This window comes from Macrobrachium rosenbergii, chromosome 23 (genome assembly GCF_040412425.1).
Source record: "Macrobrachium rosenbergii isolate ZJJX-2024 chromosome 23, ASM4041242v1, whole genome shotgun sequence".
Taxonomy (NCBI): Eukaryota; Metazoa; Arthropoda; class Malacostraca; order Decapoda; family Palaemonidae; genus Macrobrachium; species Macrobrachium rosenbergii.
The window spans coordinates 12,985,205-12,996,990 of record NC_089763.1 but is presented as its reverse complement, the minus strand read 5'-3'; positions in this window follow the sequence as shown (position 1 = coordinate 12,996,990).

The following is an 11,786-nucleotide window of genomic DNA, read 5'->3' as shown; positions in this document are numbered from 1 at the left end:
GTCTCCTTTGGTAGAAGAGGAAGAAATGAGAAGAACGTAAACGAAGGAGGATGACCTTAGGTTAAACGAATGCAGTTAATTGTATCTGCGAGGTTTTAGATAACTGAAATTTCCGTGGGTAATCAAGTCCCTTGGAACAACACTTTGATACATCCATTTCACATGCATATGGATCGGTTCTCATCCGTTTTCGGACTCTTGACGTAATATCGCTAGCTTCCATCGGCGTCTAAGAACAAACAATATATAACCACTGTATAACTCCAGCTAACTTCACTGAGTCAACAGGAAAGGGGGATGATTGTTCATCACGGAGTCTTGATTAACGGATCAGTCGTGTAGAATCCACTGTGTGTCTCATCCGTAAGGTAAATACCCACTGTTCACCGGGTCTTTTAGAAATAACTCTGTCTGTCTGTCTGTCTGTCTGTCTCTCTCTCTCTCTCTCTCTCTCTCTCTCTTACACACACACACACACACACGCCCGCGCACACACCATACACCAGTGGGTCCCGAATTTTTTGGTATCCTTACTCCCGTCAGTAGTGTGATAATCACCATATTACACCTATCTTATTCCTCTTCAGTTATGTGAAGTTATAATATAATTTATAAAGGAAAGAAAAATATTGGAATGCTTAATTTCTAATGCATTTTATATGTAAGATATTAATTTTACATTTACTCAAGTCTTAAGAAATACAGAATTTTGATTTTAGACATTATTCCTTTGACAAAAAATTTAAATTAAAGCATTGTTCCTTTTATTACAAACTGGAATTGTCTCGTTATCCCCCAGAAACGGCTTCATTATCTCCACGGGGGCAATTACCCCTAGTTTGAGAATCACTGCCATACACACAGTTGTCTAACTCTTGACTCTCATAGGATTGTTCGTAGCTCACGATTATACAATCTATTACGGAATGTGCGGAGGTGAAACTCAAGCTAATATTTTCTATGATGTTTTCAGGCGATGTTACTAGCATTCTCTTCCATGCTTCTGAGTTCGTGTAAATGTTAATAGGGGAACATTATTTCAACTGCCTCCCTGTACTTTCATCCGAGACTATTTCGACCTCCATTCTTGTAAACAGATGCTTCATCCTATTTTCGGACGGCCAAGTATATATTCCCGCCAGGCCAACAAATTCCACATTTTACTGTGTCAGCATTCCAGTGTTTAATCGGTTAGTCAGGTTATGACTCCTTACCCCACACCACCAGTTTTCGAATAATTCTTTATCCAGTTTCTACTTTCCATAATAATTAGAATTTTTTTTATTTAAGTTTCACGTCTTTGCATTTCTTAACAGCCTTTTGTGTTCCCCCAAATCTACTCCCACCCTTCTCTCTCTCTCTCTCTCTCTCTCTCTCTCTCTCTCTCTCTCTCTCTCTCTGTCAACCTTCTAATCGAAGTAATTTGGCGTCACAAAGAATATGGTTATCGATGCTGTTCTTCTAGTGAACAAACGTACCTTATCCAAAATACTCTGAAAATGGGAATATTATTTCACGATAATATAGGCTTCAGTAGTTAGGATATACGATAATCAAAACGTATACCAGACATGACAGATGCAACAGATTGTTTGCGAATACTAAAGGATATCTGGATAATAATCTAATTTCCAGATTAAGTACAGTATGTGGAGAGAGAGAGAGAGAGAGAGAGAGAGAGAGAGAGAGAGAGAGAGAGAGAGAGAGAGAGATTACATTTTCGCTCAAAAATCAACATGACGACAAACAAGCAAGAAGGGTAAAAGCTCCCGGCCGCAATTGAACAAATAAAATAAGCAAAAATAGGTACGAATAAAATCCGAGAGAACACAGCTACCCTTGCAATGAAAACCTTGTCAGCTGGATCATTCCCACGAACCGTAGTTAATCTCTGAGCATTTTATAAAGATATTTTGACCACCAGCGAGACAATTGAAATTCTACTTACTCTGTTGTCCCGGTTCCGATTCCCTTCGAACATTTTTTTTTTTCGTGCAGTTGAAACAAATGAGTTTCAAATAATGACAAACAAATTCATATAAAATAACTCTTTCACTTTACAAAAGGTAGAAGGTCATCTGAACTAATTTAATGAAAGCGAAAAGCATTTAAACTCGTCAGGTACACCACAAGTACAGAAACGTTCATTTCAACATGAGCATGTAACACACTTCCTGCGCAACGCACAGGGCTTCCCAGGGTTCTTTTCGTACATTCTCGACCAAATAACATATAATAAAACCGAATGCGAGCACGCTTGGCTATGTTGTGCAAGATTTAGTATATACTGTAAGGGAAAGGTATTATGCAGTATTGAACAGCATATTACCCTCTGCCAGATGTTGATGTAAGCTGGACCATTGTCTATTTCTTTTTCCTTTTGATGTTTCATTTATCAACTTAACATTTAAACTGATATTAGCTTAATCTATATTTTTGTCTTTTCTATTCTTTACTATTTTTTTATAGTCACTTACGGACAATCCACTTTGTACAAGTTTTCGCCCTAATCATATCCTATTAGCTTGATACATGTGTTGCATTTGGTTTACTTTTATGTATACATATAATAACACAATGTGAGCATACGTGAATGATCAACTTTAAGTAGTAAAGAAATTATGAATATGATGGCGATGAAAAAATGGAGAATGAGTGAAGAAACAAATTAAAAAAAGGGTTTGTTTAAACAAATCTCAGTCAAAACATACAACACGTTCTATGAAGACTGCCTATATGATTTCTAATACTAAACTTGCAACTTCCTGAGATGGCACCCGGACAGGGCACAGCCAAGCAAGTGATAGGATACCTCCCGGTTGAAAGTCAAGTTTACTAGTAAGGTCAGGTTCTCATGGCACTCCAACGAACAAAGAATGAATGTACACAAGTGCAAACAAAAGGAAAGGTAGGAAGGGGGAGCAAGGATCAAGCTTAGCAAATATTTGCATCTCTATGATTCATATCTACAATGATTCTATAATGATATGTTTGCAATGCATCCATGTCAAATGAAGTCATGCTTGATAGTTTATTCAATAAGGCTATGCATTACGCACGGATTCGACGAACGCATTTGTTGACGTACCTATTTCTCTCTCGCTCGCTCTCTTATCTTCCGACGCTCGTATTAGTTTACTGCAGCCATTAGGATAATTGTTAACAGTTCATATGAGTGACAGGCTTGTTTGTGCAGCCTCACAGTAGCAATTACCTTTACCTTTACGACAGAAAACCACATTAATTAAGTCGGTGCAAGACTCCAAAAATGAAGGGAGGTCGAGGTCGAATGATAAAAGAAGAATTTTGTGATCGCTGAAACAGTGAACGCGTTGATCGTTTTTTCAGTTGTCCATTCTCTACGCGTGAATGACAATACGACGGGGAAACCTAATGCCCTCTTGCTTCAGGCTCGAATGATGCAAAAAAGAAAGGTAGGGAGAGTCCAAAAAGTTGTGTTGTATTTTTTTAAATAAATATCCACGAAGAGAAACCCAATTTAGATTGAGCTGCTCTGATCGGCAGGATGAGCGCAAACCAAGGACGGTTAACACCCAAGCACTATGAAATCTTTTGGAGGGAAACAGTTTCCATCAAAATGCATCGTGACATTATTTACAGAGAACAGCCTTACACCAATAAGTACTATAAAATTATTTAGAGAGAGCAATTTATATAAACAAGTACTATGAGAAAGTACTGCTTTCATCCTGGGGATGATTATTTTATACAGACGCAAGAATACCAATAAAAAATCCAATAAATTATTTCGAAGTAGATTTTGTGATATTTATTCCAACTCATTCATTCTCTGATGACTACAGTTCAAATGTATTTCTTTGCTAAATATCTCAATATATCTATATTCCACAGGACATGGTTATCGAGACAATGATATAAAATAAAATATTACTGATATTTTTTTGGTAATCCTAAAAGGGTTAAAAAAAAGTAGCTCGTTTTTATCGCCCTCTCTCTTTCCTACATAAAGGTTGGCCGAACAAACCACAGGGAGTCTTTATCACGTGCAAACGTCAAGGAAAAATGAAAGAGAATAAGGGAAGGAATAAATAAAGGGAGGAGAGAATGGCGTCCATGACCAAAGGAAGCGATAGCGCTGTAGGTATTTCTTAAGGAATACAAAAAGAGTGACAAATTTGTGAGTACCATAAAAGTGTCACTACGAAAAGTAACAGAACAAGAGAAAATATATATCACAATTTAAGAGATTTTCACTGACCTGGACTGCCTGAAATAAAATAATACACATGATCAGGCGCAAGAGTCCAGTGGCTGCAGAAACTAAACCAGCATTTAGTAAACCATAAATCCCTCGGACATAAATAAATTCAAAACAGTTTTTAAATAAGAATAATACCAAACTACCTCATTAAATCTAAGATGAATAGTGGAAATTACAAAGGATGACACAGCTTTTACTTTCTATTCTAAGCCGCTAGTAAAACTTATTACCATGACTCAATCCTCACGGTAGAGTTTTATTGATATTATCCATATTCAAGTTAATATTACCCATATCAATTTTTTCTGTGGATTTTGACCTTAATTAACACCGACAAATACTGTATAGAATGTATAGGTTCCGAGCACACCTGCAAATCCTTTAGTTTACGCCGACAGATTCTGAGATTAACTTATAATTTCGGCGTTTCGTGAATCAAAGTTTACATTATCGCTTGAATAATCGGAACTAGAAGTCACAACATGAGAGCATGGAAGACGGTGTAAGGGCCAGGACAGAATAAAAGTTTGTATGGACACCTTGTAAAAAAAACTATCACGAAAACAGTAAGTTCCTGCGTCATAGTGATGAGGAATGATTTCATATGAACTTATGCCTGTGAGAGCTCTTCGAGACATAGTTACCCTAAAAAAATTTTTTATAGCGTGGATTTATAGCCACCATGGAGAGAAAGTTCCTTCGTTCATTTCCTACTCGGATTTCGAGAATACACATACACACACACACACACACACACACACACACACACATATACACATATATATATATATATATATATATATATATATATATATATATATATATATATATATATATATACATATATATATATATACACATATATATATATATAATTTAACAAAATGGTAAATTTAAACCCGTTCAGTACTTGTATTGACTTCCTTCTGGTGAATGTGACCAACTTCATTTACATCTAAACAAAAAGAGAGAAACGCCGAACTGTTACCACAGTGAGTATTAAGTTTGTTCAGGGTGACGTAAAATGTCTGACTTTACCAAAATATCTATACCATGACTTATAATATTTTCTTATCCTTCTTGGTAGCGAAATGCAAGTGCAGATTTGATTACTTGCAACTCAGGTAAGAAGATCTCTTACGCCTGAGAAGTAATACTCAGCTCTTGATCGTTGGGACCGAGTTCGCTCCCAGACTATCGCTTGTAAGTCCACCCAGCGGTAAATGGGTACCAGCACCTGCTGGTGTCAAGGAAAAGACGTGGGTTTTGCAACCTCACCTCAAAAGATTTGCTGAAGGTTCTCAACAGCTGTTCTGGAAAGAAACTGCTAACAACCCGGCTCCACCTCTCCAGCGCCGCCGCCCTTCTCCGGATACCTAATGCAAAGCGTAGGTCAACAAAAGAGCATAGATTCTGATGGAAGGAGCGCACAGCACTTTGGCTCTCCCGTAATTGGAACCCAGGCTATCGCTGGTGGAATATGAGACCTGATAACGATCCTTCGAGAGAAAACGTCTTGGGCCGTTCTCTGAAGAATCCAGCGGGACTCTGTCGGCTTAAGGAGGGTTAATCGGCTGCATTTGGTCGCAGTCGTGCTGGGAAGGCATGAAGCCTGCAACCTAATCCCCCCCAACCCCACCCACCCCCAAAAAAATGTTTCCTGAGAAACTGAAAGTTGATAGCCTCGTATGTCTGTACGTGTGAGCGGGCGCCTGTGAGACAAGAATTAGTAGTTGTGTGCCTAAAGCTGTATCACTGATGGAATTGATTCAACTTTTTAAAGTGGGTTTCTGACTTGCATATTTATAAAACACTGGATTAACATCGCTTTTAAGCTAAAGCACACAATGATGCACTGAATTCTGTTTGTCCCTGAAATCTCACTTTGATATTGTCCAACAGAGGATTACTCGATTGGTGATCCTACGCAACTCTATTAAAATGATTCCTTTTCATTTACGATACAAAGTTGATTAGCACCGGCAGGTATTGACCCCTCAGTTACGCAACAATAGACAACATTATCGACTTTTTGCACGGTAATTAACAAAGTAGTTCTTTTGTAATCCGTTAGGACTTTTTCATTTCAGACTCTTTAACCCCTTTCCAGTCTGAATGTCTACAAATTGTTGCGAACTTGCAGCACAAAGGCAGATGAAGTCGAATAAACAAGAATGCGATGGAGAAAAGGATGCATGTCATGTTTACGTAACTTTAGGGTAATAAAATAAGACTACACAATGAAGATCAGTTTTAAAAAACGAGAGTTAATGCTGAGAAATATAAACATATGTTCTGATTTATCAAAAGAAAAACAAATTAATTAAATTCTCAAAAGAAAAATGAAGAATGACCTCTCTTCACACCTTACGTGCAAAGACAATAAATTTCATATGAAATTTCTTGTGAATTTCATTTTTCTTTCCAAAACCCCGATTCACAACCTGGACTTGTTTGAATATTTCAAAAGAATATACAAACGCTAGTAACAGACGGGAAAATTTTATTCTTCAAGTGCTTATAGTTCTCCAAAATTTTCTTAACAGTAAATTACTCCAGCGTATGAGGTATGTATCCTTAAATACTTTTTCCAATTGATTTGTTTGTATTAACTTCTTTGGCGTTGGGGGGCGGGGTGGGAGGTGGGGGGAGAGGAACTATCTTCTGCCTTACCTGTAATGAGAAAACCTAGGCAATCAAAATTCACCGTTATTGAAGGAAGGAATATCAAGTTTAGGCCAAAGGCCAAAAACTGGGACTTCTGAGGTCATTCAGCGCTGAAAAGGAAATTAAGAGTAAACAGGTTTTCAAGGTGTAACGGAAGGAAAACCATGTAGTTGCACTATGAAACAATTATTAAAAGAGTGCAGAAAGCAAGATGAAAGAAAGAAAATACAAACGGAGGTACAGCAAAACGAATGAAAGGGGTTGGAGCTAGGGACCAAGAGACGCTGCAAAGAACCTTACAGTGCGCCGCATGAGGTGCACAGACGGCACTAAGCCCGTTCGGGGTTCACCGTTATGCCACAGTGGTTTAATTCAGTGCTATCGTGTACTTGATTGTTATTTCTAGTGAACCAGACTGAAAAACAGATGTGTATTCACATATGAAAACATACGTGTATACGATTTTCCTCTATGCCACTTATATGTACCTTGTCCTCATACATGAGAACACAATACAGTGTACTCTGGTTTCTTGACATCATCACGATCTGTTCTGTTATAAAAAATAAGTTTTTTCTTCATTGCTAAATGACTATAAAATCACCTGCGTGCGCGGTCTCTCTCTCTCTCTCTCTCTCTCTCTCTCTCTCTCTCTCTCTCTCTCTCTCTCTCTCTCTCTCCTGCTATACTAAATTCAGCTACAAATCCGAGGAAGAAAGATTAAAAATTAATAACAAACTTGCTGGACATAACGGCTCCCCCCACCGCTCCATCGCCCACCCTAGCCCACCGCCACACGCGCAGCAATGCCGTCTACATGTAGGCTTTATCAGCTCGCGAGGGAGGACTCACATGTGAAATGTATGGCTTAATTGAATTCGTGAAATCCCCATACCCCTCTATTGAACTTTTATTCTATATTTATTTTCTTTATCTCGGGCGCTGGAACTGCCGTCGAGGGACCAACACATCGCAGTGAAAACGCCTCTTAATATGATTTGGAAGGTTTGGCTGCCATATAACTCCGAAAAAGGACTCACTTGGAACACATTTGGGCAGCTTTGTGACTTGTTTTATCTTGCATGTACATTTCCTCTTTTATAGGGGCACTGGGAAGAGAACTTTCCTCTTGTTTATCCTGGTAACTTCACTGCTCTGTATTTTAAAGTTTTCACACTATCGGAGATTTTTTCCCCTTTTTTAACAAATGCATTCAGGTTTTCAGCGAAAGAAGTGTCCACTTGATTTTAGTTCAAATGTGTGCTTATAAAATCCGACGAATTCAAACAGTTTTCTTTCACAAGGTCTATCCATCCTCACTTCAGTTCAGTTAAATTTTTCTTGAAATGAACTATATCCATTCTTGCGTAGATTCAGAGTTTTTTTTTTTATTATTCTGATAACATGATGTTTCAATGAGCATGCTCGAACTTCAGTAAATTTTCATCCATAATGATTGTGCGATGGCAACCTCTGAACAGCTAATTCTCCTAGCAGCAGTTCATATCTTGAAGAAAGAGATTCTTCAATAATATACATAAATGCACACACACACACACACACACACATATATACACACATATATATATATATATATATATATATATATATATATATATATATATATATATATATATATATATATATATATATATATATATATATACACATATATATATATTATACATAAATTATATACATATATGTGTGTGTACATTTGTGTGTACGTGTATCTGTAGGTATGAATATGTACGTAAATATCTGTGTATAAATATACACACACATATACTGTATATATATGTATATATATGTATGTATATATCTATATATAAATATACATATATATATATACTATATATATATATATATATATGTATATATATATATATATATATATATATATATATATATATATATATATATATATATATATACACACACAAATATGTACATAAATGAAGAACCTCTTTCTTCAAGATTTGAACTGGTGCTAGGAGAAACAGCTGTCCAGAGGTTGCCATCATATAATCATTAAGAATAAGAATTCACTGAAGTTCGTGTCCGCACATAATATGTAATTTCGATATATTTTAACGTATTATCAAGCGTTTTATGCATATATATAATGTATATATATACAGTACAGTATATATATACACACATATATATACATATATTACCATATAAAAATGGGAAAAAGCACGTTAAAAGAAAAAGAAAGAAGAAGAAGATATATATATATATATATATATATATATATATATATATATATATATATATATATATATATATATATATATTATAAAGACGGGCGTTTGTGGATTTACATTATCTCTATACTAAAACTCCACTTAACACCATAATAAAAAGATTATATCTTTGAAGAGCATGCACCATACTCTTCGACTGGTCAGCCATTGCCTGTGACACAGCCTCGGGCGAACAGACAGACGGACAGACAGAGACAGTAGGCCGTAAAGGAAGATGGACAGAGAGACAGACAGAGGAGTGAAAAGGCAAAATTGCACACCCGAATCTGCAATCTCGCAAATGCAGCTTAATGGAGACTGGCACTCGCTCAAGTGAATTGTGCCAGCCTCCATTGCTGGAATTCTGCATAGATTAACTTTTCTTAATCGTAATCTCAATTTAGTCTCAGCCTTAGTCGTCATTTTCCCCCTGAATCTTACTCCTTTCTTTATTTCATATTATCTGATATGATTATTAACAGATTTTATGAGAAATCTTATGTTTATATATATATATGTGTATGTGTGTGTGTGTAAACACATATATATATATATATATGTGTGTGTGTATGTGTGTGTGTATATAAATATATATATATATATATATATATATATATATATATATATATATATATATATATATATATATATATATATATACATATACATATATGTATATATATACATATACATATTACTTGTTTGATTAGTTTATTTCCGATTTTTGGTTGCCCTCACTTCAAAACAAAATGCAATGATATTGCTTGGATATCCCTATGTTTCTGTGAAAAGTTTCAGCTTAGTTTTTCAGTGTACAGTACTGCCTATACCACGTAAAAAAAAATCAAATTAAACCAATAATAGAGTATATTAAAAAAAACTAAAATGATGAAAGTATGAATATAATAAAGCCTTGAGGCAAATCACACAAATGAAATATCGTCTAACTGCTAGAATTCCGGTTCCCTTCCGATACCTCTTCCCTCTTGACGCCGGAAACGGTGTCGACCTGCACAAGGGTTGATAATTTAAATCTGCAAAAAATCCTCTCGATGTATATGAACCTCATTAAGCATGAGTCCTCTAAACAAAGAGTCCAAAGTGACTTAATTAACGTTTGCTAAAAATGGAGGACTTTTTGCCACTTGTTTTTAAAACGATTCTTCTTTTTTTTCATGACGAATTCTTTGAGGACATATTTGTTTCAGTTCTTCATTTTAGCGAATGAAAAGATTTTTAGATCAAGATTGGGGTGTTTGAGTATAGCGGAATGCAGTTAAAATGCCCAAAAAGGCAACAGTTAACAAAGTATTACCCTTAATAAATCAATCAATATTTTTGCGTGTTTTGAACTATATAGTTAATTACAACAGTTTGCATTACCAAAAACTGCAAAATTTTCAGTAGAGAAAACAAACGTAAGAAATACAATTAGTTGTCATTCTATATGAACTGAACACCCCAAAAAAACAATACTTTTCCTCTCATCATAATTATGTCTGAATAAAAACTAATCATATCTGTGGAAGTATATTTTCTCGACCGACGAATAACGTTACTGTACAGGTACCGACTAAAAAGAAGAGCTTTGAAGCACCATGACAAAACTAACATTCAAACAACGTAATATTTTGCTAAATGTATCTTCTAAACAGAGAATATTTTCTCGAAAACTTAGCTAAAACATCTATGGTTCAGTCTAGCATCCAAACTATTGCTCCAAATATCGTAAGACATTTGTCGTTATACTTGAAAGCTCCCCTAATGAGCTTCCGTTAATCTCCTAAGGACTTCGGTCACGTGATCTTACATCCCATTATAATTACGCGAGATTTTTGATGAAGCCAAAGTCTCTGATCTCCGGAATCTATGGGTTCTCTCAAAGGTCCTCTGCTCTCCCAGGGAATTTCATTACGGGGAATGTCTTCTTCTTCTTCTTCTTCGAGAATATATGAGAAGAGAGAGAAAGAAAAGGAAACGAAGGGAGATGTGATCATTAGGTGTTTAATAGGAGGAATTCATAACATTGTAGATCAATGTGGTAAGCAAATGAATTCCCAGGCGATTTATTTTGGTGTCCTGTGATGTCTTTTGTCACTAATAAAGACGTTCCTATTGGCACACACGATGAACTGTTTGCTGCTAACGCATATGGCCATTTTTCTTAGATGTGTCTCCATTTATCTGAATCATAAACTTGGTGCTACTCAATTCATTAATCTATTTTTCAAGACCGTACCTTCTGGCAAGTGAAAGTTGATGTTTTCTCAGCAGTCAACACAGAAAGACGTTGTTTAAACAAAATACTAAGACATCACGTCAGCCGGACAACATTTCTTTTCTATTCTGCCCGCGTTCAAGTAGGTGTCAACCTTTGCCTGTAGGGGAACGAACATGCAGAAGCATGTAACAACTACGAATAACAGCAATTTCATTTCTACTCTACACACACCGCCGACTTCTCTGCGCAAACTGACGCTGCAAAATAAAAAATAAATAAATAAATAAATAAATAAATAAACAACCGCGAAATGTGATGCCATCGAAACAACCAGATTTCCTCTAACCATTAAAGTAATAAGCAAAATAATTAAAAGATCTTACATCTCTCCCCCTTGCCTTCAAAA